The following is a 23,303-nucleotide window of genomic DNA, read 5'->3' on the forward strand; positions in this document are numbered from 1 at the left end:
AATGAAAAAAATTCACTATATATTTAAAAAATTCAAAGTATTTAAAGAAATAGTTGTATATTAGAAAAAGGTTCAGTATATTTGAAATAAACGTTTACCGTATATTAGAAGAATGTTCACCATATACTGCAAAAACTATAAAAGTTTAGAAAATGTAAAAAAATAAAAACAGAAGAAAATAAAAATCTGAAAATAGTAAAAAAAAAATAGAAAACCAAAACCAAAAACCCCACACACACACAAAAAAGAAAAAGAAAAAAGAAAACGTGTGCACACATGAAATGGCCGGACCATCTTGCCTCGCGCTTCATAATCTGATGGAAGCTTTCACTCGGCTAATGGAGAAGCTAGAGTGTATGTTAACGGCAAGAGCCTATTTTAGCGAGAAAGGCGAGGGACATGTTGTTCGGGCTGGATATAGTGATCCAATGCATACATGAACCTCGGCATCGGTCGGTGATGACCGATGATACTCTGTAGTGGGGCTGAGGTTGTGTGGGCTAGCTACCCAAGATACTTGACCGGGACAGCAGAGACTCAACGCAGTAATAACGCGAGGTGTGTAGTAAGGGCATTTCTAATCGATCTCTTATAACGGGTTAGAGGAGTAAAAACGAATGTTTACTCTTTTTACCAGCACCTAGCTGATCCCTTATCCGCCGTAAGGGAGTAATTTTTTTACTCCAGCCCCAACTTTATCCTTGAATATACTCCAGCGCTCGACGGTTGAGTAAAAGTCGTGCCCTTGTCGGCGCGGACACGTAGCGGATGCACGCGATGCCTGCCCTTGTCCTCCCCTGGACCATAAGTCGGTCGCACATTAGCCATTTCCCCCTTCTCCCATTGATCGCCACCACACCCAGCCGCCTGCCCTCGCCGCTACCGCCTAGTTCCGCTGCCGAGGCCGCCCGCCCGCACCCAGACACTCCCCAGCAGTATGCCATCCCTTCACGGTCCATACTTCGCCGTCGGTGGGTTGTTTTCGCTGCCATGTTTGCCTTAAACGTCGATGCCACCCTCCTCGCCTCCGCTGTCGGGAGCACCACCACGCGTGGTTACCACGATCGCTGGTCGCCGCCACGTTTGCGTCCATGCCGTGAGGCCTACTGCCTGGTCTAAGAGAGGCGTGAGGCTCTTCACCGACCGGCTTCTTCCGCCACGCCCACAAGGTGTTTGATAGTTCACCCGCAAGGTACAAATGGACTCCGACGACGAGTACTTTTTCAATAATTTCATTTCGATTCGGATGTTCGTCGTTAGATGATGATGAGATGGTGGTTACTGCTTAGTTCATCCATGACCATATTAGTAGGCAGTGACCGATGTTTAGGGGCTCAATCCAGGGCATACTCCGACGTTGAATCACAACAGAGAGAGCGGCCATTGCCTACTCTCGCAGGACTATGTCAAGTCCCCTAACCCGCTCTTCAAACACAACCTATTTTGGCGCCGCTTTCGGATGGCTAGACATGTGTTCAACCATATCCGGGAGGGGGTGGTGGCGTACGATAGCTATTTCGAGTAAAAGAAGGATGCCCTGGGAAAGATTGGCTTCGCCTCTAACCAGAAATGCACTGCAGCTATTCGGATGCTTGCATACGGATTACCTGCTGACCTCATCGATGAGTATGTCCGAATGAGCGGGTCCATGTCCCTAGACTCCATGTACAAGTTTTGCAAGGTTGTGGTAGCAGTGTTTGGCTCAAAGTACTTGAGAGATCCAACTGCTACAGATACACTCTGATTGTTAGCTATCAAGCCTTTAGACATCCATATGAGTAGTTTCTATCAATCTTGTAAAGTTTTATTGACAAAATTTTGTGGTCCAAAAAATTTCAGAAATTGTTCGTAGGAAAAATAAATTTTTTAGGAGAGTTCTTCGAGGAGGAGGTCCTCGAAGGGGTCGTCAAGTGAGAGCTCGGTACGGCAAGCGTATGTTGAGCCAAGGGCAAGTTCGGCGTCGATTGCCGAAGCTAAATCATGTCGGTGGTCGTGCAACGAGTTCATGATAGGTGCTGGTATTAAGGAAGAATTTGATCAATATATTCAGAACACCGAGCTCACCGCCTTCCTTGTAGATAAGCGTACTCAACATTATAATCTCACTCATTCGTTCACCCGGAAGTTTGAGCATCATTCTCGTGATTCAAGAGTTTTATTTCATCTTTATGATAGATCCTATGGAATGCCTCTAGAAGAATTACGTGATGCATGCGAAATTTCATATTGGGGTTCACTTAGGGAACCGCAAAAATCTGATTATGATATGTTTCTTAATAGTCTTTGCAATAGCGAGGATAGAGGAGTTACGCAAGCTATAGTTAAAAGTATTCAATTTCTCTCTATTCGTTACTTTGCACTGTCTAATGGAAAATGCATCACTGGTAAACAAGACCGTAGTGCACTTTATGCCCCTGACTTGAGCATTATTCATACTGCCCTGACAGGCTTTAAACCATATAATCACGGGGCGATTGTTGCACGGAGGCTGCAGCACAGCGCGGGCAATGGTGACTTGTATGGAGAAATTTATGCCTCCTGCTTAGCTGCAAAGTTGGGGTCCCGTCCCCGTCTTCACCGCCGTCGACCGCACGCGCCGATCTCGTCGACGGCACCACCGTGGTGAGCCTCTTGTTCTTATCTTCTTTCTAAAATAAAAAAATTCTTACTTGTATGATTAGATAGATACTTGTATAATTTTCTTACTTTTATTATTGTTTGTTATTATATAGTGTGATGGTTTTGGTATGCGCCCCGCCCCCGTCGACCCTCGTCCTGTCTATGATTCGGATGTGGTATATATTACCTTTTATAACTATTTGGTTCATTTATTGTTTAAGACAATTATGCCGACCAACGTGACATAGATTTTTTTTATCTAGGAGGTATGTGAACCGGAAATTCCAACCGACCCTATTATCGAGAGGTTCAATTTAGTTGAAGAGAAAACAATTACTTGAAGGAAAAATTGAAAACAATTGAGCGGGAGAAAATGATATTGAAGTTGCATGTTGCGGATGTCATCGATGGTCATAAGATCAAGATGGGTGCAATGCGCTTGAAGAAGAAGAAGAAGAAGAAGAATTATCCAGTACAGAAAATTTAACTTAGTGTGTTCTATTCACATAAGTTTGCCATTTTACTTAGTTTTTTAGAAATAGTTACACAATCCGGTTGGACGTCATAATGTCGGAGTCACCGTTTCTAAAACTATAATACTGGATAATTGACGTAAGAAACAAAACTATAATACAGAATAAAACACACTAAGCTAAAATTTTCATTTTTTTTTCTCCTCCTCCTCCTCTTCTTCTTCTTCTTCTTCAAACGAACCAGCGGCCACTTTTTAGGGTAAGTTTTCTTCATGTACGTGAAATTTTGCATTTTGTAAGTGTTCCTCTGTGACGTAGCTTTGCTCGTGTTCCAGTTTACATTGTATTTTAAAACTGTCTATTGTTATTTTTTGGCTAGATATTTTAAAAATGTTCATTGTATATTATAAAAAACACAAGTTTAGGGGTCTGCATTTGAGATGTCCTAAAATTTTACGCCCAAGACCCTAAAATTTTGCAGTCAACACCCTAAAGCTTTTGTTTTCTGACAAAAAAGGACAAAATTTTGACAAGTCGTGACAATTTTCACTAGAAATTTCGGCAGCATAACGCATGAGGTGGATTAAGAAACACATCCTAAAATGGCACTACATTAGTGAAAAGCAATTTTGGCTAGTAGAAAGGATGGATTGGTACATGACAGAAAGCCATTTTGCCATTGTACAAGTTCTCTGCGATCAGACTACTCTGACCATGGGATCAACATACTCAACGGGTTCGACCCGAGTATGTGACCGCCAGCACTCATCTCCTTTACCGTCCAGAGGAGCACAGTTCAACACCACCTGCGCACATGCTTTGCTGCTGGAGCTCCTCATACTAATTTTCTTCTTTTGCGCCCAGAGTCCTGACAAGTGATATGAGTTTCAGCCATACATTTCGGCGGCATAACGCGTGCGAAAGAAACGCATCCGCAGCAGCACTACATGACAGAGAAGCAATTTTTGCTACTAGAAATGATGGATGGATGGATGGACTGAACCATGCGTGAGTGAATGCATCCTGGCACCAAACATGTCAACATCGATATAACCACCAAGGGAGTTTCATGAATAAAATTCGAAACTACTACACATACGAATATGCTTGTCCGATTTGGTACGATGCAACATCCAGCCGTCACTGGACTTCGAGTCCAACTGATGTATGGTTTGATCTGCTACCTCGGACAGAATTCGTACCAGACTTGTCATACGTATAGCACGGTTGAATAAAATTCTACCACATGCAAAATCATCACAATTTTTTGTACTAGTCCATTTGCTTCTAAATCTGTGTTCCCCTCTTGTATTTCATAATTGCTATGTACTACATACTATCGTGAATTGGTTCAATCTCTAGTTAAATGCTCTCTCCAAACAAACTTGCACCTGCTTCCTTCCTGTAGTACTAATTCAAGTTATCGAAAAAAGGGACCAGTCATGTATACATGTGTGCACTAGTTAGATTCATATGTTTATACTTTCACTTTGGCTTAATTGACATATTCTAAGTTGGGAAGTACCTTTTATGAAATCAAGTTATACCCACTGAAAATAAATTGGCCGGTGTTACTTATTTACCTAACTTATTTAGTTGTTTCTTATTATTGAACCATGACCTTCATTTGCGCAAGGTACTATGTGATGCCCCCCCCCCCGGTTTTTGGTTTCTAACCCTCATTCATGGAGCTCACTTAGAATAATGACCACTGAACAACGACTGGAATAACTGCAGCATATTGTGAATGTCAGCGAGAAGCAATGCTTCACATGTTCTATACTCCATTTTTATTTGGTTAAGAACTAGTATTACTAATGGTACTGTTTTCTTTCATGCTTGAAGCAAGACAACAAAAATACTATAGAAATCTGCAATGTACTAGTTAAGATGGATTCCAACCAGTGAGAACAGAATGTAAACATTTGTATATGAATATTCTTATCTGCATGCAACCAGTTAGCTAGAACAAAATGTTTGGAAAAATCTGCAATAGTTATTTTGTGTACTGTTATCTGCACACAATCAACTTAAATGCAGATAGATTCTAACCAGTTAGAACAAAATGTATAGGAGTTTCAGGACTTTGCCCAATCGATTCCGCTTTTGTGACAAATCTACAGTTCAGTTGTAAATAACTATAATTTTCCAACAGCACATTCTGTTTTCTGCTATTCTTGCTGTGATGAATAATTATAATTTTTCAACGGCACATACTCTAAGAAAGAAAGAAAGAAAGAAAGAAAGAAAGAACAAAAGGAAGGCAGATGACCTTGTATGTTTAACTACTACTGGAGTTCAGATAAGAGCAAGGCATTTAATTTCCTTTACCAAATATTTTCTCAACTGATTCATGGTCGTACTGTACTGAATAATTCAACCAATGTTTACAACTCTATTTAAAGCCCTATTCTGATCAACTCCGCTCCACAGCTGCAACTCCCGGAGTGAAGGGAGCGGCAGCGCAATCGCACGGAGCAGCTCAGACCCAGCTGCTCTCAAGGAGCGGAGTTTTGAAACTGGAGAGGTATCGAACGGGCACTAAGATAAAGACATGTGGCAAAAGGGAAAAAAGTCTTTACCAATGAATGGAAGGGACCACTGACCAGATGCTTGCTAACCTTTGCTTGCATACTAACCTTTGCTTGCATTGGCTTGTGTGAATCTTCCGGAACAAACACATGCTGGCATCCGTGACAAGGAACACACTCCATCATATCCCGCCTAGCCTTCAGATTTCCGATGTTGTCCCCTGACTTGGTGTCGGCATCTCATCTCTGCCATAAAAAGGTTCATAAGAAAACTAATCAGATGGAGTGGTACTGGTACCACGCCATGATTTCTTTAAGGAAGAGGTTCGGTCGAGAAAAGTACACGACAAGTATGGCTGGGGCGGGCGTCGAAGACACTGCGTGGCCACTCGACGAGACATGGTCCTGGTGCCACTCACCGGCAGAGCATCTCTTGACATGGTGTGAGGAGGAAGGAGGAGGGGTGGTGGTGGCGCGTAGTCGAACAAGCAGAGGAGGAGAAGCTGCGGGGCGTGAGCGGCAAATCCAGAGGCTGCGGCAAAGGGTCGTACATTTATATTTATAGACAGATAAGGCTTGAGCGGGAACGAGCAAGGAGAGACGTCAGATGGGATGGCGATCCGCATGAGGTGAGGCGCGTGGCAGCGGATTGATGGAAGAAATGGGAGGCGGAGCGACATCAATGATTGAATGAGGACGCGTTGGTTTTTGGGGAGTGCCTGATTTCGAGGAGCAATACGTGGGAGAGAATTGATGTGGGATTTGTTATGTTTCCTAAAAACTAATCCATATGAATCGCATTTGCTTCTTTTTTTCCTAACTAATACACATGAATCACGTCTGGATTTGTTATGTCTCCCTTGTGTATCTTCTATTTATAACATAAATTTTTTTGCATCTGCTTCGTATGTACGGAAAAGAAAAATATACAAAAGATAATAGTATATTAGATAGGATAAGAAAGGCAAGCATGAGAAAATGGATCACTTAACTTGTACCAATATATATAGCAGGAAGATTCAATTCAACACTGTGTTGTGCTCCTAGTTATAATGATGATGGGAAGAGACTGGAGCGAGATGCATTCCAAGGGAGACCTAGCGAGGGTTTCTTTGACAAGTGTTGATCCCTAATCCTCTCCCTTGTGTCTCCTACAACATAACAAACTTTGCATCTGCTTCGCATGTACAGAAAAGAAAAACATAAGAAAGATAATACTCCCTCCGTTTCTAAATATAAGTCTTTTTAGAAATTTTATTACGGACTACATACAGATGTATAGAGACATATTTTAGAATATAGATTCACTCATTTGGCTCCATATGTAGTTCATATTGAAATCTAAACTTATATTTAGGAACGGAGGGAGTTGTATATTAGAGAGGAGAAGAAAGGCAAGCATGAGAAAATGGATCACTTGACTTGTACCAGTATATACAGCAGCAAGATTCAATTCAATGCTATGCTCCTAGTTAGAATGATGATGGGAAGAGACTGGAGCGAGCTGCCAAGGGAGACCTGGACCCAGCAATTCATTGGTCCTGCAGCAGAATGTCTTGAAGTTAAGGTGAGCATGTTGTTGAGTTTAGGTCATTTGCAGCTTTACATCCATCCAATGTGTCGGTGTGGAACGACATCTATGGGATCACAAGAATCCCTACTACGGTTGCCGGGGCGCAGGGTTGCAAGAAGAGCAGGATCAGTAGTCAGCACAAGGATCGTTTACCCAGGTTCGGGCCGCGGGGATGCGTAAAATCCTAGTCCTGCTTTGGTGGGTATATTTCAGAGAGTTCTTGAGCTCTTGAACTAGCTATGGTGAGCGCGTGGTTCGAAAAAGCCGAATCCTCCTCCAGTATGCCATGGGCCTCCTTTTATAGGCGAAAGGGGCTGCCACAGTGGCATATAGGAGGTGGAAAGGCGTACAGTATTGCGAGCTTATCACCCGTATTACAGGACAAGTCGCATTTAATGCGCCGCTGAGGTGTCCCCTAGCTTTATCGGGGACGGGGGCGAGGCCCGTCCCGTCCGTCGCCGCTCCTCCTCGCTCCGACACGCGCGCTGGCCAGCGATGCGTGCGGCGCCATGTAGGCAGGCAGGCAGCTGAGGTGGCGCGGTGGTAGGGTATTCACGAAGATCTGCATGCCGCCACGCAGGCGCCTGCCGAGTTGGCCTGGAAGCTGCATGTTGCCACGCAGGTACCTGCCCAGCTGGTTTGGGCTGGCAGCTGCATGCGAACGACGGTGGAGACTTGGCTGGTGCTGGTCTGACAGTGGCCCCGCTGGCGTCTTCCACGAGGGTCTTGCCGTGGCGCGCTGTCGTCCACGGCAAGAATCTTGCCGGGGGTATCGTGGCTCTCCTCGGCAAGGATCTTGTCGAGGATCGTTGTCTTCTAATCCTCATCTGATCTTGAATATGTCTTCACAAAGATCTGCATGCCACCACGGAGGTGCCTCCCGAGCCCTGGCCCCACGTGGCTGATGGTGTTGGGGACGTGGGCTCAAGGGTGGCTCGCTCTGTTGGTGTTTGGGCATGCTGCCCTGACAAGGGTCTTGCCAGGGCTGCTGAGGTAGTCCCCGGCAAGGGTCTTGCCGGGGGAAACTGCTCCGCCCCTCTGCTTCTTTGCGTTCTTGGTCTTGGCGTTGCCCTGGCTGTCTTGGGCTTCGGTTTTGCCTTGGTTCACCTCCCCTGCTCTGCTTGGTATGGTCATGGGCGCGGCTCCGACTGCCCGTGCACAGGTAAAGGGGTACAAAGGTGCGCCCCTTCATTTGTACACCGACACAATGCTGTTGTGGAGAGGAGATAGATGGTATCTAATACAGGTTGTACTACACCTCTTTCAATTCAATCACATGGACAATAGCCAAACAGTAGTCTCATCTCATCTCTAGTTTGTAAATTTAATTTGTGCACACCATACATGCACCAGTTGAAAGCACCTTACCTTCGAGTAGGGCATTTTTTAGACCGAGCTCCTTGGAGCCCTTTATTCCTGATTTCAAAACCATACAAACATGCATCAGTTTTCATATACTGAACGAACGGACGAGCAAATGAACGAGCCTTCTTTCATGAAGAATTAACCATCTGAGCCAACAAAAGAAACCACGCATTCATCAAATCAATCCATTCTCTTGACGACTGATACGTCTCCAACGTATCTATAATTTATGAAGTATTCATGTTATTATATTATCCTTCTAGGATGTTTTATATGCATTTATATGCTATTTTATATGATTTTTGGGACTAACCTATTAACCTAGAGCCCAGTGCCAGTTTCTGTTTTTCCCTTGTTTTTGAATTTTACAGAAAAGGAAAACCAAACGGAGTCCAATTGACGTGCCAATTTTTGATGATTTTTTCTAGACCAAACGAAGCCCCCGGAGTAAAAGAGTTGGGCCAGGAGAGTCTCGGGCTGCCCACGAGGGTGGGGGCGCGCCCACCCCCCTGGGCGTGGGCCCCTGCCTCGTGGACAACCCGGAGACCCCCCCTGACGTGAGACCTACGCCAAAAAATCCTATAAATACTGAAACCTCCAGAAAACAGAATAGATCGGGAGTTCCGCCGCCGCAACCCTCTGTAGCCACCAAAAACCAATCGGGACCCTGTTCTGGCACCCTGCCGGAGGGGGGATCCCTCACCGGTGGCCATCTTCATCATCCCGACGCTCTCCATGACGAGGAGGGAGTAGTTCACCCTCGGGGCTGAGGGTATGTACCAGTAGCTATGTGTTTGATCTCTCTCTCTCGTGTTCTTGAGGTGATACGATCTTGATGTATTGCGAGCTTTGCTACTATAGTTGGATCTTATGATGTTTCTCCCCCTCTACTCTCTTATAATGGATTGAGTTTTCCCTTTGAATTATCTTATCGGATTGAGTCTTTAAGGATTTGAGAACACTTGATGTATGTCTTGCCGTGCTTATCTGTGGTGACAATGGGATATCACGTGATCCACTTGATGTATGTTTTGGTGATCAACTTGCGGGTTCCGCCCATGAACCTATGCATAGGGGTTGGCACACGTTTTCGTCTTGACTCCCCGGTAGAAACTTTGGGGTACTCTTTGAAGTTCTTTGTGTTGGTTGAATAGATGAATCTGAGATTGTGTGATGCATATCGTATAATCATACCCACGGATACTTGAGATGACATTGGAGTATCTAGGTGACATTAGGGTTTTGGTTGATTTGTCTCTTAAGGTGTTATTCTAGTACGATCTCTATGATAGGTCGAACGGAAAGAATAGCTTCATGTTATTTTACTACGGACTCTTGAATAGATCGATCAGAAAGGATAACTTTGAGGTGGTTTCGTACCCTGCCATAATCTCTTCGTTTGTTCTCCGCTATTAGTGACTTTGGAGTGACTCTTTGTTGCATGTTGAGGGATAGTTATATGATCCAATTATGTTATTATTGTTGAGAGAACTTGCACTAGTGAAAGTATGAACCCTAGGCCATGTTTCAACGCATTGCAATACCATTTACGCTCACTTTTACCATTTGTTACCTTGCTATTTTTATATTTTCAGATTACAAAAACCTATATCTACCATCCATATTGCACTTGTATCACCATCTCTTCGCCGAACTAGTGCACCTATACAATTTACCATTGTATTGGGTGTGTTGGGGACACAAGAGACTCTTTGTTATTTGGTTGCGGGGTTGTTTGAGAGAGACCATCTTCATCCTACGCCTCCCACGGATTGATAAACCTTACGTCATCCACTTGAGGGAAATTTGCTACTGTCCTACAAACCTCTGCACTTGGAGGCCCAACAACGTCTACAAGAAGAAGGTTGTGTAGTAGACATCAACGACGTTGACCAAAAATACAATACAACCCAAATTTTACAAACTCTAGAGACACCCGGCCAACGGGGAAGAATAAAGCAAAAATACACAAAACAATGCCCTTGTATTTCAGCATTTATATTCCGTCCCGAGTATCCTGGTCCATTCCGCGCAGACACTTAAATCATGAGATTGGGATCATGGTCCATCCAGTGGCAACAGGGTTCATCGTGCATCTTGATTGATTGCTAAGAGACCATCCAGCGAGAACCCCCTGCCTTCAACCAATAGGGCCACCTCCTGACACATCAGGGCATCCACCTCCAAGGCCAACATTCTCTAGGCCAGTTAGGCGAGTTCGGCTAGAAACATTGCTCGCCCACAATCATCCGTCCATGCCATGACACGGAACCTGACAAACCATAGCAACAAGCCAAAGAATCAGTTACTAAATCTTCAATACCGAGTGTCAAAAAGGAGACTAGAAAAGCTCACACAAAGTGTTGGCTGATACTATTAGAGCAACTCTAGCAGACCCCACATCCCGCCGGACCGTAAAACATGTTTGCAGTTCGCGCAAAATGGCCTTTGCGGGCCGGCGCGGACGGCCATAAATGCAGACCCCTCAAACGGACCCGTACAAAAGTATATTCGCAGAATATGCTTTTTTACGGGACGGCTTTGCGGGGTCTGCTATTTGCGCCGCTGCATCCCGCATCTCATCAGCCCGCAAATATTAAATCCAACATAATGCAACAATCAAAATGAAACTAAATTATTCAAATCAAACATAATGCAATAATCATCCACATTACAAATAATTATTCAAATCACCATAGCAAACTTAAATAATGCAATACAAAACTTGTCATGAATACAAATACAAATGAATACAAAAATTATTCATTGTCCAGCCCTTTGCCAATGATGCTCAATGAGATCCTCCTAAAGGTGAAAGTGTGTGTTTGAATTTTCAATCTCCTTGTATGTCTGAAGAAAAGCTCTGACATGGCTACCCACATTGTCGTAGAAAAATTCCAAGTTCATTCCTCTCTCATCTTCAAGAATCATATTGTGCAGGATAACACAGCATGTCATGATATTTTTCAAGGTTTTCTTATCCCAAAAACGAGCAGGACCACGGACAATGGCAAACCTAGATTGCAAAACACTGAATGCTCTTTCAATGTCTTTTCGGGCTGCCTCTTGCACCCTTGCAAATTCACATTGTTTTTTAGTTTTGGGTTCTTTGATGCTCTTGACAAATGTGCACCAAGCAGGGCATATACCATCTGCAAGATAGTACCCCTTTGTGTATTCATGCCCATTGATAGTGTAGTTGCAAGCAGGAGCATCACCACTAGCAAGCCTAGCAAACAAATGAGACCGTTGCAACACATTGATATCATTGAGAGTGCCCGGCATACCAAAAAAGCAATGCCAAATCCATAAATCCTCGGATGCTACGGCCTCTAGCACAATTGTTGCATCACGAGACTTGCCACAATACATTCCTTGTCATGCCTTGGGGAAATTTTTCCAAGTCCAATGCATACAATCAATGCTACCTAGCATGCTAGGCCAACCTCTCCTCTCATTCGATGCCATCAATTTCTTTGTGTCATCTTCGTTGGCTGCCTGAAGATACTCAGGACCAAAGACACAGATGATCACTTTTGCAAATCTATGCACAGACTCAATTGTAGTATCCTCACCAATGTGAAGGTACTCATCGACATAGTCAGCCAGAATGCCATATGCAATCACCCGCATAGATGCGGAGATTTTTTGATATGCACTAAATCCCTTTAAGCCCGCAACATTTCTTCTTTGATTAAAATACCGGCAATTTGCCTCGCAAGCTTGAACAATTTTCACAAAGAGGGATCGGCGCATTCGGTACCTTCTCCGGAAGAGGTGCGGTGGATATGTAGGATTCTCCGCGAAGTAGTCTTGCATCAACATCTCGTTGCCAAGATGACGATTCCGAGGAATGCAAAGATGCCCGACAGTCGATCCTCGCCTCCTCTTCCGGTTCTCGCCTTCGTGCTCCTTCACGGCAAGTGTCATGAATAATGTCTGCTGCCGAAAGTTCACAAGCATGGTCTCAACATCCGAGTAGTCCGAATTGGACAAATCGGAGAGCAAGAACTTCTCGCACGGGCTCAACTCCATCTACATGCGTACCGACACGTCAATCAACTATACCGCTCGCTCGCAAAAATCACAAAAATTCGCACTAACCGGTGGCGGATGCGGCGGGTGATCCCGGGCGGCGACGAGGGGCGGGATCGACGGTGGTCGATCGCCGACGGCAGCAGCGACGAGGGGCGGCTCTTCTCGTAGGACCCGGGGGGTCGGTGCAATGTCTCGGCGCGGGAGGGTGTGGGGCGGCCCCGCGGCGCGATTCCGCCCGTAGATTTGGCCGTAATCGCCGACGGCGGACGGGCGGAAGCAAGGGCGGTCGGCGGCGGAAGGAGGGGGGAAAGGCGCGCGAGCTGAAATGTCCCTCCCGCCAACTACTTCTCCGTGATGCAGGGCACCGCAGCCGCGAGGGGGAAACCCGCGTATTCCTAGGTTGGGGTCGGGATTTTGCCGCGCCCCTCAAAATGTTTTGCGGGCCGGGGCAGGATACGGGGTCTGGTCGGGCAGGTTTTTCTGTCCCTGCCCGCATTTTGGCGGTTATTTTACGGGTCGGGGACGGATGCGGGGTATGCTAGAGTTGCTCTTATAAGAAGACGGCGAAAACAACAACATGCTTTGCTCACAACCCAAAATGAGAGAGGTAACCCATCCATTGAGCTAGCAAAAATAAGGACGAACGGTCACCAATACCATTGTGTTGCCAGTGCATGGCATCATCTTTCACAAACTGGTGGCATAGCTTTGTAAAGAAAACAACAACAAAATTAAACTGCACAACCAGTCTAAAAAGCAACATATCAGGGGGTGCAGGAAACATCATAGCAGCTCTTAGTATCATCTTTTTCATCCAAAAAATGCATACCTCGTAGTAGGACGGCCCATGTTAGTGCTCAACGGGCGACTGCAGTTCCTAGTTACGAACCAATGGAGCTTCTAGCTTTTTTTAGACATATGGAGCTCCTAGCTTTTTTTTGAGCGGTAATATGGAGCTCCATATTCTGGTTGATATGGAGCTCCTAGCTGCCGCTTGCGAGCGTCAACCAATGGAGCTTTCGCTCAGGGCACAGATCTTAATGGGCCGGCCTATTTGATGGCGTCGGTGTGAGCTGCTATTTAAAATTCTAAAAAGTTGATGATCTACAAAGGTATCGAACTCACAATCGACGATATACAGAGTACCTCAACGTTAGTATTTAACAGGTTGCACGGACATTTAAGAACTAAACACAGAGGTAGATTAGAAAATTGACCATTGAACATCTTTTCAATATATGATGAAAAAAATACACATTGAACATTATTTTGTATTACGCTGAACATTTTAAGTCCACACTGAACATTTTTTTTCAATATGTGCCGAACATTTTTTAAGTATGCAATGAATTTTTTTAAATACGTTGAATATATTCTATATAAATGGTGAACTTTTTTTTAAATGTACGATGAACATTTTTGTAATACATGATGAACATTTGTATAAAATATGATGAGACGTTTTCTTAACGTACGATGAGCATTTTTGTAATATGTGGTGAACTTTTTATATAACTGACAAAAAATAAATAAATAAGACACAAAAGAAAATAAAGAAAAAGAAAAAAAGAATGGAAAAAGGAACCAAAACAAAGAAACCATAACAAATCCACTGAACACTGGACAAGACATTGAAAAACAGGAAGCAATAAACCACAGAAGTAAAACGAAAACAAAACGCAAGGAACAGCAAAGGAAGCAGCAGGGAACGAACCAAACATGAATCTCATACGTGGCCCAGCCCAACCGGTGGCTCGCTACAGCGAATGCACAACGTTCTGACGCTAACGAGCGTCAAATATGGTCTGCCCACTCACATATCAGTTGTGGGTGACGTGTGGGTGATAATGCTACGTTTTGGGTCTCATCACTGATTTTTTTTTTACACTGAGCCCATGCTATCGTTCTGTCCGCCGCGTGTCTGAAAAAATTATTGACCGAAATCATATAGAGAGTGTGACACAACATGAACCGTGGATGTCGTGCGTGAATCTCAATGGGAAACAACGTGTCAATCATGGACCAAACATTCACTTCCAAGCCTTCGTCGTGCGAATGATTGTATTTCTCATGGCGAACACGCATATGTCGCCCACCTATTCATTTACCCCGTCACATCATGGCGAGGCAGTCAATCCAGCTAGCTGCGCCGTGAATTCTTGTATCTGCATTGGTATTTTTCCGAAGAGGAGAGGATGATGCAGCACAGCAACGGTAAGTATTTCCCTCAGTTATGAAACCAATGTATCAATCTAGTAGGAGAATGTGGCAACACTATGTAAACGGCAACTGCACACAAATAATAAATACATGCAACCAAACGTGTAAGAGGGGTTGTCACTCCCTCATCGGTATTGAGATAGATTGAATTGTATGAGATTGGATAAATAGATCTTGCGAAAACACAAAATAAAATAAATAAAGAAAAAGTGCAGTAAGGTATTTTTGGATTTTTGGAATAATAGATCCGAAAATAATATGATAGAAAATTGACCTGGGGGCCGTGGATTTCACTAGAGGCTTCTCTTCAAAAAAATAGCATACGGTGGGTAAACAAATTACTGTTGGGCAATTATAGAAGAGCAAATAATTATGATGATATTCAAGGCAATGATCATGTATATAGGCATCACGTCCAAGATTAGTAGATCGACTCCTGCCTGCATCTACTACTATTACTCCACACATCGACCGCTATCCAGCATGTATCTAGTGTATTAAGTTTTTATGAAAAAACAGAGTAATGCAACAAGAACGATGACATGATGTAGACAAAATCTATTAATGTAGGAATAGACCTCATCTTTTTATCCTTAATGGCTATGATACATGCGTGTCATGTCTCTTTCTGTCAGTGAGAATGAGCACCGCAAGATTGAACCCAACACAAAGCACCTCTTTACATTGCAAGAAAAATCAATATAGTTGGCCAAACCAAACCAAAGCTTCGGAGAAGAAATACGAGGCTATAACGATCATGCATAAAATAGTTTAGGAAAGACTCAATTAATATTCATACATAGATCTGACCATAAACTCACAATTCATCGGATCCCAATAAACACACCGCAAAAAGTCATTACATCAAATAGATCTCCAAGAACATCGAGGAGAACATTGTATTGAAGATCAAAAAGAGAGAAGAAGCCATCTAGCTACTACCTACGGATCCGTAGGTCTATGGTGAACTACTCACGCATCATCGGAGGAGCGCCAATGAGGATGATAAACCCCTCTGTGATCGTTTTCCCCTCCGGCAAGGTGCCGGAAAGGGCCTCTAGATTGGATCTCATGGTTCTGGAACTTGCGGCAGCTGGAATTGTGTTTCGACGATTCCCCTAGGGTTTCTGGAATATCTGAGTATTTATAGAGCTGAGAGGCGGTGGAGGGGGTGCCTGTGGGCCCCACTATCCACCAGGGCGCGCCATGGTGCCTAGTGGGGCCCACAGGGCCCCTCTGGTGCACATCTTGGGCCTCATGGGTGTCTTCTGGGCAAAAAAAACATCTTCAAAAAATTTCGCTGCATTTGGACTTCGTTTGATATGGATATTCTGCGAAGTAAAAAACAGCAACTGGCACTGGGCAGTATGTCAATAGGTTAGTCCCAAAAAATGATATAAAGTTGCTAGTAAATGAATATAAAACATTTGAGAATGATACTTTAATAGCATGGAACAATCAAAAATTATAGATACGTTAGAGATGTATCACGGCGGCTCCCATTTCTACATAGGCCACAGTTTGTTGTTGCGGGACGCCCTCATCGGCCAGCTCTCCTCGCAAAATTGGCTCCAGATCAGGCCAGAGCCCATTCTCCGCCGCCACAACCGTCAAATCCTTGCCCCGGGTCCCCCCCCCCAATGTCTTCGCTCACCGTTGTTGGCCGACCGCGCCTCCTCTTGACATTGATGACCAGTGCCCCATCTCCCAAGTATTGTGGATCGATGATAGTCCCATTGAGTGAGCTGGGGACCCAGTGCTCCTCCGACACCCCTATCCTCCCACCACACATCATGACACTCCAACACGGCGGCCTCCTCCCACACCGTTGATGTGTGTGGCAACGCATGGCTCCATCACGGTCCTCGATGAGCGAGTTGGCATTCCTGTGGTCCTCCCATTACCTCACTCCCGCAAGGGCTAGTCATCTGCATTGGTTGCATGCATCATGTTACCCCCACCATAGAGGCCTGCTTCCATAATGTCGGCACAAGTGGTGTCGACAGACAGATCATCGACTATCTACTCGCCCTCTTTCCACTCTCATGTCGAAGTATCAAGACCGCTACGACTAGGTATCCCCCTCTCCCATGTGTTCCAAATTATGTGTGAGGTCAATGGGAACCACCCTCTCATTGTGTATCTTGCCTTAGGGATCGTTTGATTACACCAATTTCTGGCTAGGAGATCGCCTGCTAGCATAGGCATGACAATTTATCGTCACACACGGCAAGCATGAGATTTTTCATGGCAATTTATTCAAAATTGATGGCATATATTATCTATACTCATGGCAAATTAGCCATACAATTCATATTCATGACAATTTTATTTCCAGATAGGTTCATGCACATGATAAATATTAGCCTTCACAGAAAATTATGCATGGCAACACTTTCAATCCATGGAAACTTTTGCACCAAGTTTGCCATTTTTTACCGGACAAAGTTTGCTTAAGTTTGCCATGTGTATCCCTCAACTATCTACAAGTCCCCACTTTTTCGTTGAATTATTTTGCAAAATATTCTCTAAAAACATGGAAATGTTTGAAAAATGTTTTTACTATTCCATGGAAAATTTATGAAGTAAATTTCTCTAAAACGCGGCGAAGTTTGAAAATTATTTGTAATGGTCACATGGCAAATTCAAAAAAAGTTTGTTTCCTAAAACATGGCAATTTTAGGAAAAATGTAATAGTCACATGGAAATTTTAAGTATTTGTTTTTTCTAAAGCATGGAAATATTTTATACTGTTTCCAATTGTCACATAAGAAATTTAACAAATTATATTATTTTTTCTTAATCATGGCAATATTATAAATTTGGTTCAAACAAACATGGGAACTTTTTGTTTTGAAATATGTATCGGTCACATGGAAACATCCGGGAAACATAATAAGGGTATCTCCAACGCTAACACGCAAATTTGCTCTAGCATCCCTTCGTGAACTGGAGGGCCAGTCAGCAAACACGGTTGCGGGAGGTGGCCATCCAACACTTCCCGTCGGGTTCCAACAAAGCGGACGAAATTCAAAAAATCACGGCGAATTTCCATATAAACGGGATGAAATTTGTTACATTTCAAACATTTTCATATAAACCGGATGAAATTCATAACATTTTGGAAATTTTTTAATTAACCCTACTCTAAACCTAATCCAAATGATCGCCGGCACCCGTTCCCCATGTCGGGCCATAACATGAGCCCCGAGAAATGAAGGTTCGGCTCTTGCCTTCGCCTTCTCTGGTTCAGCCTCGGCGCTCTCCAGCTCTTTCTCCGCAGCCTCCGCCACCGCAGCCTGAGCGGCTAACTGGCCGACGGTGGTCAGCTCACCAAGCTCGGCTTCAGCTGGAGGGGAGGAGCAGTGGCCTTCTTGGGACCCGAGCGGTAGTGACCTACCATACACTACTCTTCCTCGTTGTCAGCAGCACCCGCGGACGTGCCGGCTTCGTGGTCGGGGCGGCGCAGCGCAACCATGGCAAAGCCGACGATGTCCTCCTCATCGTCGCTCTTGCCGAACACCTCATCTACCGCCTCGTCCATCTCCTTGTAGGCGGCCTGCAATTCCGCCTGATATTGGTGGTACCGCCAGCGGTCGTGGTGGATGCCCGTGGGCGGAGCGCTAGGAGTCGAGCAACACCTCTTGCTCCGCCACGTCCACGTCCGGCACGATAGCCGTGCCAGCGACGAGTTGCTCCTCCGTGCACCGGTGCTCGTTGAATAGCCCGAGGTTGTAGGCCTGGTCGGCATGCGCCTATCAGAACTTGGCCACCTGATCCTCCCGCGACATGTTCGTGCAGTGTGCACGGGGCTCACCGATGGTGAGGCCGGTATGCACCAGCGAGGAGGTGAAGGAAATATGCCCTAGAGGCAATAATAAAGTTGTTATTTGTATTTCCTTATATCATGATAAATATTTATTATTCATGCTAGAATTGTATTAACCGGAAACTTAGTACATGTGTGAATACATAGACAAAATAGAGCGTCCCTAGTATGCCTCTACTTGACTAGCTCGTTAATCAAAGATGGTTAAGTTTCCTGACCATAGACATGTGTTGTCATTTGATGAACGGGATCACATCATTAGAGAATGATGTGATGGACAAGACCCATCCTTTAGCTTAGCATAAATGATCGTTTAGTTTTATTGCTATTGCTTTCTTCATGACGTATACATGTTCCTCTGACTATGAGATTATGCAACTCCCGAATACCGGAGGAACACTTAGTGTGCTATCAAACGTCACAACGTAACTGGGTGATTATAAAGATGCTCTACAGGTGTCTCCGATGGTGTTTGTTGAGTTGGCATAGATCGAGATTAGGATTTGTCACTCCGAGTGTCGGAGAGGTATCTCTGGGCCGTCTCGGTAATGCACATCACTATAAGCCTTGCAAGCAATGTGACTAATGAGTTAGTTACGGGATGATGCATTACGGAATGAGTAAAGAGACTTGCCAGTAATGAGATTGAACTAGGTATGATGATACCGACGATCGAATCTCGGGCAAGTTACATACCGATGACAAAGGGAACAACGTATGTTGTTATGCGGTTTGACCGATAAAGATCTTCGTAGAATATGTGGGAGCCAATATGAGCATCCAGGTTCCGCTATTGGTTATTGACCGGAGATGTGTCTCGGTCATGTCTACATAGTTCTTGAACCCATAGGGTCCGCACGCTTAACGTTCGATGACGATTTGTATTATGAGTTATGTGATTTGATGTACCGAAGGTTGTTCGGAGTCCCGGATGAGATCACGGACATGACGAGGAGTCTCGAAATTGTCGAGACATAAAGATTGATATATTGGACCATGTTATTCGGATACCGGAAGTGTTCCGGATAGTTTCGGATAAAAACCGAGTGCCGGAGGGGTTACCGGAACCCCCGGGGGAAGTAATGGGCCTTAGTGGGCCTTAGGGGAGAGAGAGAGGGCAGCAACCCAAGGGTAGTCCGAATAGGACTAGGGGAGGGGGGCGTGGCCCCTCTTTCCCTCTCCCTCTCCTTCCTTCTTCTCCTACTTGGACTAGGAAAGGGGGGAGCCGATTCCTACTTGGAGTAGGACTCCCCCCTTGGGTGCACCTCTAGGGGCGGCCTGCCTCCTCCTCCCCTCCTTTATATACGGGGGAGGGGGCACCCCATAGACACACAAGTTGATCTTTAGCCGTGTGCGGTGCCCTACTCCACAGTTTTCCACCTCGATCATATTGTCGTAGTGCTTAGGCGAAGCCCTGCGCTAGTAACTTCATCATCACCGTCACCACGTCGTCGTGCTGACGAAACTCTCCCTTGGCCTCAACTGGATCAAGAGTTCAAGGGACGTCACCGAGCTGAACGTGTGCAGATCACGGAGGTGCCATGCGTTTGGTACTTGATCGGTTGGATTACAAAGACGTTCGACTACATCAACCGCGTTACTAAACGCTTCCGCTTTCGGTCTACGAAGTTACGTGGACACACTCTTCCAGCTCGTTGCTATGCTTCTCCTAGATAGATCTTGCGTGATTGTAGGATTTTTTTTTGAAATACTACGTTCCCCAACAGTGGTATCAGAGCCAGGTCTATGCATAGATGTTATATGCACGAGTAGAACACAAAGAGTTGTGGGCGATATAGTCATACTGCTTGCCAGCATGTCATACTTTGATTCAGCGGTATTGTTGGATGAAGCGGCCCAGACCCACATTACATGACCGCGTTCATGAGACTGGTTCTACCGCCGTGCTTCGCACACAGGTGGCTAGTGGGTGTCTGTTTCTCCAGCTTTAGTTGAATCGAGTTTGACTACGCCCGGTCCTTGTTGAAGGTTAAAACAGCACACTTGACGAAAAATCGTTATGGTTTGATGCGTAGGTAAGAACGGTTCTTGCTAGAAGCCCGTAGTAGCCACGTAAAACTTGCAACAACAAAGTAGAGGACGTCTAACTTGTTTTTGCAGGGCATGTTGTGATGTGATATGGTCAAGACGTGATGAGATATAAATTGTTGTATGAGATGATCATGTTTTTTTAAAGTTATCGGCAACTGGTAGGAGCCTTATGGTTGTCTCTTTATTGCATAAGATGCAAGCACCATATAATTGATTTACTTTATCGCTATGCGATAGCAATAGTTACAAAAGCAATAGTTGGTGAGACGACCATGTGACGACACGTTGATAGAGATCAAGATGATGGAGATCATGGTGTCATGCCGGTGACGATGGAGATCATGACGGTACTTTGGAGATGGAGATCAAAGACACAACATGATAATGGCCATATCATGTCACATTTTTGATTGCATGTGATGTTTATCTTTTATGCATCTTATTTTGCTTAGTACGACGGTAGCATTATGAGATGATCCCTTACTTAAATTTCAAGGTATAAGTGTTCTCCCTGAGTATGCACCATTGCGACAGTTCTTCGTGCTGAGACACCACGTGATGATCGGGTGTGATAAGCTCTATGTTCACATACAACGGGTGCAAGCCAGTTTTGCACATGCAGAATACTCGGGTTAAACTTGACGAGCTTAGCATATGCAGATATGGCCTCGGAACACTGAGACCGAAAGGTCGAGCGTGTATCATATAGTAGATATGATCAACATAGTGATGTTCACCATTCAAAACTACTCCATCTCACATGACGATCAGACATGGTTTAGTTGATATGGATCACGTGATCACTTAGATGTTTAGAGGGATGTCTATCTAAGTGGTAGTTCTTAAGTAATATCATTAATTGAACTTTAATTTATCATGAACTTAGTACCTGATAGTATTTTGCTTGTCTCTATGTTGTAGATCAATAGCTCGCGTATAGCTTCCCCGTTTTATTTATGATATGTTCCTAGAGAAAACTAAGTTGAATAATGATAGTAGCAATGATGCGGACTAGGTCCGTGATCTGAGGATTATCCTCATTGCTGCATAGAAGAATTATGTCCTTGATGCACCGCTAGGTGACAGAACTATTGCAGGAGCAGATGCACACATTATGAACGTTTGAGAAGCTCGGTATGATGACTACTTGATAGTTTAGTGCACCATGCTTTACGGCTTAGAATCGGGACTTCAAAAATGTTTTGAACGACATGGAGCATATGCGATGTTCCAAGAGTTGAAATTGGTAATTCAGACTCATGCCCGTGTTAAGAGGTATGAGACCTCTGACAAAGTACTTTGCCTACAAGATGGAGGAGAATAGCTCAGCTAGTGAGCATGTGCTCGGAATGTCTGAGTACTACAATCGCTTGAATCAAGTGGGAGTTAATCTTCCAGATAAGATAGTGAATGACAGAGTTCTCTAGTCACTATCACCAAGTTACTGGAACTTCGTGATGAACTATAATATGCAGGGGATGACAAAAACGATTCCCGAGCTCTTCGCGTAGCTAAAATCGGCGAAGGTAGAAATCAAGAAAGAGCATCAAGTGTTGATGGTTAACAAGACCACGAGTTTCAAGAAAAGGGGCAAAGGAAAAGAAAGGGAACTCCAAGAAAGAATGGCAAGCAAGTTGCCACTCCTGTGAAGAAACCCAAAGCTAGACCTAAGCCTGAAACTGAGTGCTTCTACTGCAAAGGGAATGGTCACTGGAAGCGGAACTACCCCAAATACTTGGCGGATAAGAAGGATGGCAAAGTGAACAAAGGTATATTTGATATACAGATTATTGATGTGTACTTTACTAGTGTTCATAGTAACCCCTAGGTATTTGATACCGATTTAGTTGCTAAGATTAGTAACTCAAAACAGGAGTTACAAAATGAACAAAGACTGGTTGAGGGCAAAGTGATGATGTGTGTTGGAAGAGATTCCAAGGTTGATAAGATCACCATCGCATACTCCCTCTACCTTCGGGATTAGTGTTGAACCTAAATAAATGTTATTTGGTGTTTGCGTTGAGCATGAATATGAATATGATTGGATCATGTTTATTGCAATACGGTTATTCATTTAAAGTCAAAGTTGTTATGTTTACATGAATAATACCTTCTATGGTCATACACCCAATATAAATGGTTTATTGAATCTCGATAGTAGTGATAAACATATTCATAATATTGATGCCAAAGATACAAAGTTAATAATGATAGTGCAACTTATTTGTGGCACTGCCGTTTAGGTCATACTAGTGTAAAGCGCATGAAGAAACTCCATGCTGATGGGCTTTTGGAATCACTTGATTATGAATCACTTGATGCTTGCGAACCATGCCTCATGGGCAAGATGACTAAGACTCCGTTCTCCAGAACAATGGAGCGAGCAACTGACTTATTGGAAATAATACATACTGATGTATGCGGTCCGATAAGTGTTGAGGCTCGCGGCCGATATCGTTATTTTCTGACCTTCACAGATGATTTGAGCAGATATGGGTATATCTACTTGATGAAATATAAGTCTGAAACATTTGAAAAGTTCAAAGAATTTCAGAGTGAAGTGGAAAATCATCGTAACAAGAAAATAAAGTTTCTACGATCTG

This window comes from Aegilops tauschii, chromosome 2 (assembly GCF_002575655.3).
Source record: "Aegilops tauschii subsp. strangulata cultivar AL8/78 chromosome 2, Aet v6.0, whole genome shotgun sequence".
NCBI classification, from domain to species: domain Eukaryota; kingdom Viridiplantae; phylum Streptophyta; class Magnoliopsida; order Poales; family Poaceae; genus Aegilops; species Aegilops tauschii.